The sequence below is a fragment of the Callospermophilus lateralis genome, chromosome 2 (genome assembly GCF_048772815.1).
Source record: "Callospermophilus lateralis isolate mCalLat2 chromosome 2, mCalLat2.hap1, whole genome shotgun sequence".
In the NCBI taxonomy this organism is placed as follows: Eukaryota; Metazoa; Chordata; class Mammalia; order Rodentia; family Sciuridae; genus Callospermophilus; species Callospermophilus lateralis.
In genome coordinates, this window is record NC_135306.1 from 42,491,815 (window position 1) to 42,499,939 (window position 8,125).

The window sequence follows — 8,125 nt, forward strand, 5'->3', positions numbered from 1 at the left end:
TTGATTTTTTTGTTTATTTTTGTTGTTGTTGTTGTTTTGGATAATAGATCATGTATTATTTCATTTATAAGTGTAACAGTTGCAACTTCAAAAATAGAATAACAAGCATATCATCAGGTGGATTTTTTTTTCATTTTTATGGTGTTTCTTAATCATTTTATATGGGACCATCTATGGAAGGCACTTCTGAGATTAACCCAAATTAAGATACTCTCTTAAAACTCAGTATAATATTTCTGTAAAAAGTATGTAGCATGCTTAATCTAAGGTCAAATCAATTTTTGTCATTCTTATTTTTAAAAGGCTGCACTAAGTTTGCATATCTCAAACTATGACATTTCATTCTAAAAGATATGCCAACACCTTAGACTCTTTCTACATAGAACAAAATTCTTTGACATTACAAATTGCAAAAACATAACACCAGCTTAAATCACAACACTGTTCTTATGCTCCATCTACTAGCAGAATGGCTGGTGACAGCTCCAAGGTCATTCTGAGAGTTGTAGATCCCCATGTGCATTTTTCTTGATAGCTCCTACCAGGAGCTGATTGGTTTGGGCCAATGACTGTGTCAAACCGTTTTATTCAGTCCTGTGTTGCTCACAAATCACTGGATCACCCCTGGGATGTGATGGGGGCAGTGTTAGAGATGAAATGAACCACATGAACTTTGCACATTGATTAAAGAATACAGGAAAGGTAGTTTTCCCATGGGAAGAGAGCTGAGACAGGGCTAGAACTTTGGCTCTTAACATTTGCTATATATCTGCCCTGAAACTCATGCAAGTTGTGACCCAAACTATGCAATAAGACTTACTCTGCTTTTGCATCAAATTATATCCACATGCTTCAAATAGAAATAAACAAAGTTAAATTTTTTCAATAACATAGCAGATGGTTAACAAAGAATTTTGTTCATTCTTTTTTCCACGAAAAACTTTTATCTCAAAAGTAAGCCATGCAAGTCCATAATAGACATAAAAGTTTTTGAAAAACTGCACTGAAGGCCTTGACTTTTCTGATGAGTTCCATTCAGTGTGGAAGTCACAAGGTCAGTCTATGAAAAGTACCACACATTCTACTAAAGTTAAATCTTTCATAAGTTCTTAAACTTTATGCAGATAGATGACTGAAAATGCCATTATACACAACAGATACAACATTGAGTAGGACAGAAGTGTTCAAGGCCTAAAATGCTCCAGCTATTCAGAGGCCAGGATTGGGATATGTCTGCAGCCTATCCGAGCAACAATTTCCTCACCACAGGTTCGTCCTGTCAAGGTACTACTATGACACTCAAAAACACAAGATCACTCAAGGGAAAAGCATACAAGTTCAAGGCCTCCTCCTTTTTCACAGGTCCTCTTCATTCATAAGGAATTAAGCTTGCAAGAATGTAAGAGATTAAGACAATTCTTACATAAGAATAAATCACAAGGAATAGAAGAAAAATATTTTCAGCAGTTTGCTTTAAAATGTTGTTTGTAAGTATTCTATTGGTTCCACAAATTCTTGATTACAAAATCTAGTCTTTCTCTGGGAGGCTATATATTTGATTGTATGTTTGTGTGTTTTGTTTTAATCTGAAAGCAATTAAATTTTGGTAAAGGCCTAGTGAATGATGCTCACATTTTAGAAGAAGGGAGAGAATACTGTCATTTATAAAGTGTTAGGTATGTAAAACCAACTGGTACGTGTGAAAGTACTGCTTGGGTATTTGAAAAAGTCTTATTTCTAAAACTGTAGCATAAAAACCTAAAATTTAGGTTCAGTATAAATATCTAAGGAAATATTAAAAGTTAAAGATCCTCAATGGTTATAGCCTGGGATATTATTATTTCTGCATTTGGGGGGTTTTAATTTATAAACACACTATAATTTCCTAATAAGGAGGAGTACCTATTAGCCAAAGGAAAGACAAATTCAAATTAATGCTTGTTTTGTATTTTGCTTATGTTTGAAATAGGTAAAAGGGTAGTGATGTAAAAATTTAAGTTTCTTCTAAAACTTAAAAAAAAAAATACACATTAGGGAACTTTAGTCTTCACTCAATAAATATAATACATATTTTCTTCTTAAAATCCTTAATACATACTGTTAGTTAGGCTATAGAAAAGAAGAAATCTGTGTGTATAGCAATAACAGGTGAAGACCGCAGGCTGTGTCAGATGACCCATCTAACTTTTTAACTACTGCTGACCTTTCCAGACTCTTCACAGCCAGTAGGTAAAATAGCTAAGCCAAGCAAAATACAAAGTCACGTAGAAAATTAAGATGCAACCTCATGCAACCACAACTTCTCCTGGTTGAACTGAATAAAAGAACAAGAGAGAAGGTGAGAGAAGGTCCCAGGCCTTCCATGCATTAGTCTGATACTGTTTCTTTGCTTGTGGTCAAGATTTCTCTTACTATCTGAAGATAAGTACATGAGGGGTTAAGATCCCTTTGAGCCCAAACACCTTGATTTCCAAATCAGGCTTCCCCCCACCTCCCATCACAGCATCCCAGTCCACATCCCTCTTATGCACAGTTTTACTCCATCAACAAATTCTCTCCCAGGATTTGGTTTCTTTCATCTGTGCTACAACCTATTTTCCCTTTATAGGGACTGCTGGGTCACCAGAAAAAGGTGGACTCAGATTGCCCTGTAGAAAAAATGAGACCTGACTGCTTTGGAAATTGCCCAAGCATATAGTAGATGCTCAATACATGTTGAATTGACTATTTGGATTAAAAAAAAATTTATTTGCCCACAGAAACAGTAGTTGGCAATTATCTAGATATCTCAAGTCTGAATAACTTTCACATAAAATGTCCAAATACTTGGTCATTTCCTCATAAGGAAACTCATGTCATGTTTCATACATTTGAGAACTAAGATAGATATTCCTTTTTTTTTTTTAACTAGATTTTATTCCTTAAGAAAGTCTTTCTTTGGAACAAATAAAACTAATAAAAAATATTATTTTTGCCACCTTGGGCTTTGATATGTAACTGGAGAACCTACCTACATGCCAGAAAGTTTGGGAATTAATAGCACTGGTTCTTTCTACCTCTAAAAGCTATGATTTCCTGATTCCCATCCTGAAGGCTCAATGACACAAATTCACTGGAGACATTCATGCTGCCAAATTAGGTGTCTGCTGTTTCCAGGTAAAGGACTGCCTGGGGTGTGAGGTGTCCCCCCTAGGAGATGGTGTTAGTGCCTTTCATTGTTGTATATTTGGGAAATGTGTTCAGAGGCAAGAACCAGTAACCCCAGAACTCTGCTCTTTAGCTCCTCAGGTACCCCCAAATTCCCACAGTGGATCCTGCCGTCCATGTATGAGGTATGAACCATGCGATTTGTGTTGAAGTGGAAATAAAGTTGTTCAAATGATAGCCTAATAAACTAGTCATTACTTCTAATTGCTGGTATTAGCACTTTAAATTTCCATTCTCCAGGATTATTGTTGTTTTCATTAAGCAGCTCTCAAACTTGCAGCACTTTTCTACTTCGTCAAAAATCAAGTTGCCTTAGGAATATATTTGGACTGTCTTTTTCAGAATCCACAATTTTTGTTGCTGAATTCACTACAGAGAACTCTCTGCTTCTTTAATGAATTAAAATTTAAATCTGGGACACTGGCTGGGCCCAATTCACCCACTGCTGATTCAAAGCTTCTTAGCATATCAAAGTGATAAGAGCTGAGCACAGGAGACAACCCCAACTGTATAATGAGAGATAGGACACATGGCATCGGAGGCAGTGCCACAGCGCCCAGGGCAATTGTGATTTTGAATATTCTGTATTTATTTTTATTGTTGGGTATGAAAAATGCCAACATTTTGCTGTACAAACTGTGTCTGAGATCCACATGCATATTCTTGGATGGAATGCATATCTTGTTTTTCACTTGTTTTTTTTAATGAATTATTTTATTCTTGATCAAATCTCTGTTTAATCACGTCATCTTCAAAATTCCTCAGATTTCAGTGATGTTGAGTTAGTGGGAGAAAAAGGATAATATGGAAAAAAAATCTGTGCCTTGAAACACACTTGTAAGAGTATGGTTGAAGTTGAACTGGAGGGTTTGAAATCTCATCAAATCTCCCTTTTAGCATTACTGTGAAGACTGAAGGAGATCATAAGGGAAGTTTGAATGAGATCATTTGGATGTAATCAGCTCCAAGAGGGAGGGATTTATGTCTACTCTGTCTCCAGTCCTTGAATAGTGTCTGTTATAAAGTATTCATTCAGTAGATGCTTTTTTGATAAATTAATATCATATATACCATAATATTAGGTGCATAGGAGTATTCAATAAATGGAATTAGCAAGAATTCCTTCCGGAACCAATGGGAGTGGGAAAAATCTACTCAACAGACAAGATTTGTGAATGTAGAATGCTATGGAGAAACACTTTGAAAACAGATGAATTTTTCCGCCAGAGATGGGGGGATTTGTCATATGGTTTGTGAATTTGTTGCAATCCTGGTCTAAGTACATCCTTTCTCATGGGTTCAGTCTTCCTCGTGGAAAAAGTTTTCTATACTGGCTGATTGTGCCACAGTTATGAAATCTTGTGCTGTAGCAATGACATCAATAGTTGCTGTTTCTACAACAATGGGAAGTGGCTCAATTCGCCATCATATATACTATTATTCTGAAAATGAGATTTCACATATTTAATGGGGGAGAATCAAAATATAAAGATGATATTGGAGCAAAGGATTAGTCAAACCCTAGAATTGAGAAAGGGATTAGCTAAAGATAAAAACTTTGTTTTGTCTTTGTTATGTATCTGAACAGTGTGTTGATCCTACCTGTCATATACTTCACTAATTTTTTCCATGTTTTTTTTTGTACCAAGGAATGAACTCAGGGCACTTAGCCACTGAGCCACATCCCCAGCCCTTTATTGTATTTTACTTAGAGACAAGGTCTCACTGAGTTGCTTAGCCCCTCTTTGTTACTAAGGCTGGCTTTTGAACTCGAGATCCTCCAGCCTCAGCCTTCTTAGCTGCTGGGGTTACAGGCGTGTGACACCACACACGGCTCCATTTTTTTTAATTTGGAGAAAACTCAAATCTGATTTAATGGAAAAAGCAATAAACAAATACGTAAATGCATGTCATATAAAATCACCATATTGAACATTTTGCAACATTCATATGTTCTCTCTCTCTCTAGTTGTTCATAATATCCATATACATAAAATATATACATATTTATAAATTACAGACATAATGGCAGGCTACCCCAAATATTTAAGTATTTTAGCATGTATATTTGACTAGCTAAGGCTCTCCTACACAATATTAGCACTGATACAGGCAGCTAGGACATCTAACAGCAATGTGATAGAATTGTTTTACTTTTGGTCCATACTCAACTTTTCCCAGTATCATAGTTCATGTCCTTTTAACAGTTCTCTGGGAGTTGGGTGGGAAGATTAGCATCTAATCAATGATTGTACATTGCATTAAGTTATCATGTCTTATTAGTTCCTTTAGTATAGATCTCCCAATGTTTTTGTCTTTCATTATATTGATATTATCAGAGTCTACCTTGCCTTGAAGTATACCCCTTAATTGGGATATGTATGATTTTTTTTTCATGATAGCATATGGTTTGGGGCAAGAACGCAGATAGGTAATTTTTTTAAAAAAAAGCTGTATTTTATTTGCTTATTTTTAATGTCTTCCCTACCAGCACACAAACTCCTTACAGACTGGGCTGTGTCATTCATCTTTGTAACTCAGAACTCAGCATAATACCTACCACATGGTACCCACTAATTCAATGTCTTCCCTTAAATTGTTGCTCCTTTTCAATTATCATTTCAGCTGTTCTGCTCCCATCCATTCAACTACCCATACTAGAAAGCTAGTAATGCTTGATAGCTCACTCTCTTCTCTGCTCCTGCTCTGCTTTATAATCACAAAGCCTTGCTGTTTTCCAATGTGAACATTTCTGGAAGCAATCCCCCATTCCATTCCTATCTCAAGCCCTCATCACCCCCTCTGTTAGAGCTGCCTACGGACTGACCTCCTTGCTACAGTCTTAGTCCCATCAATCCAACTTGAAGCCAGTTTTCAGAGTGATCTATCAAAAAGCAGCCCTGGCCACACTGCTCTCCTGATTAAAAACTTCCAGAGCTTTCAGTGATTTATGGGATGAAGTCCAAGTTCTTTAGCCTGCTATAGAAGCCCTACAGGATTTGATTGTCCCCTACCTCTCACTTCATCCAATCTTGTACTTTTTGTTCTAAAAACATTCTGGCTTCTCAACCTTTTAGGTTAATATCAAGCTTTCTAAAAACGATCAAAACTTTTAAAATACTCTTGAGTAGCCTCTATTTGTTGATGGCCTCCCTTGTGTCAGGCATTGCAGTACCTCCTTTACACACAATATCTCATTTAATCCTTTCATCAGTTTGTGAGGTAAGTAGAATCATTTGCATCTTAAACATGAGGAAGTGTTTTGAATTGCCCCACAATAAGGGCTAGAACCAAACTTAAATATGAAGCCAAAGTCCTTGCCTTTTCCACCTCTCCAGGTTTCCCCTACTTACCACACTATTCCCTACCATCATGCCTACTCTACACCTGAAGCCTTTCCCCTAAATACTTGTCTTTTTCCCTAACTCCTACTAACCCTGTATCTTTTATTAACTCTTACGTTGAATAAATACTACCTTGGTTCTTCTAAAATATCCTAGCATAACTCTGGTATTATACCTGCTAAATTCTAATTTAATGATTTTATATACTAGTATATCAGTCTTCCTCATTAGACCATCAGGGCTGAGATCATGTTATGTTCTTCTTGTATGTTTTCCTTGCAGAGTCAGAGTATAAATTCGATAAATATTTGCTGAGTGAGTTCTTAAATAATGATTCAAAAACCATGCTCCTCTTCTAATAATATTGTTAATACCTTTTGCACATTACATGCACATGGTATTCACTAAATTACATTCAGTGTGTAATTCATCCCACATGCATGTAAAATACAAAATACAAACAGATATGTATAAGAAGCATGTTGCTATTTTCCTTGAATATGGTATTTTATTCATTTCTATACAACCTACATAATAATCCTTTTATTGACTTCCCTATAGATGCCTGAGTTGATCTTATTAAATCCATTCCTTTAATCTTGAACATTTGTACAGTTTTTTGTCTTTTGGAATCACATGTTATTTTGTGCATATATATTTTTTTTTGTTGAATCATTTCATTAGAAATTCTAGAGAGTAAAATTCCTAAACCAAAGACGATGAACATCTTTACTATTCTTAATGTGTGGTCTACTCCCTTTGGAAAATAAATCCATATGGTCATTAGAAATAAATTGATAGATTCTTTATACTTCAGAAGTGAATGTAATATTTTTTAGTTTAGTAGTTACATTAAGAGGTCATGAAAATTATCTTAAGCTTCCATTGAGGATAGTCTTTTTCTGTGTGGCTTAATTATTAATTTTTTTTATATAATCTTTGTGTTCATATGTCAGTTTGTTGATGCAGTTTTTTTGAACTTTGACATTTTCTTCTGAATTTGAACGTACTCTTCATATATTATAAATGTTAATTTTTCTGGCATTTTAGTACAAATAGTGTTTAAGCATTTATATAAAAACTTTATAATGACATTTTTCACTTAGAGGCTTTTAATTTTAACATATTTAGTTATGGCAATGTGTGTGTTAAATTTTTTTCTATGAGTTAGTGAATAAGGCATACTTTTAATTCTTTTGTTTTCTCAATTGTTTTAATACTACGTATTAAATAAGCCTTCTTTATCCTTTTCTAGGCAGAGCTGACTCTGTTCATATGTTTTGGGCTTATTTCTAATCTTTCTACTCTTTCCTGTTGATATCTTTAAGTGTTTGTTCCAATACCACAAAAGTTTAAATTCCAGTCCTTAAGTTCAATGTCTGATACCGTTAGATTTCCTTCTTTTCAGATTTTCTATTATAGTCTTACCCTACGTTTTCTCACATTTCTCATGGAAATGTTATTGAGTGCTGAAAAATTATATGGTTATTTTGATTGAAATTCCATCCAATCTGTAAATTTCCTTAGCATGAGCGGAGAGATCTATAATCTGTAGTCTCACTGAAGCAAACATT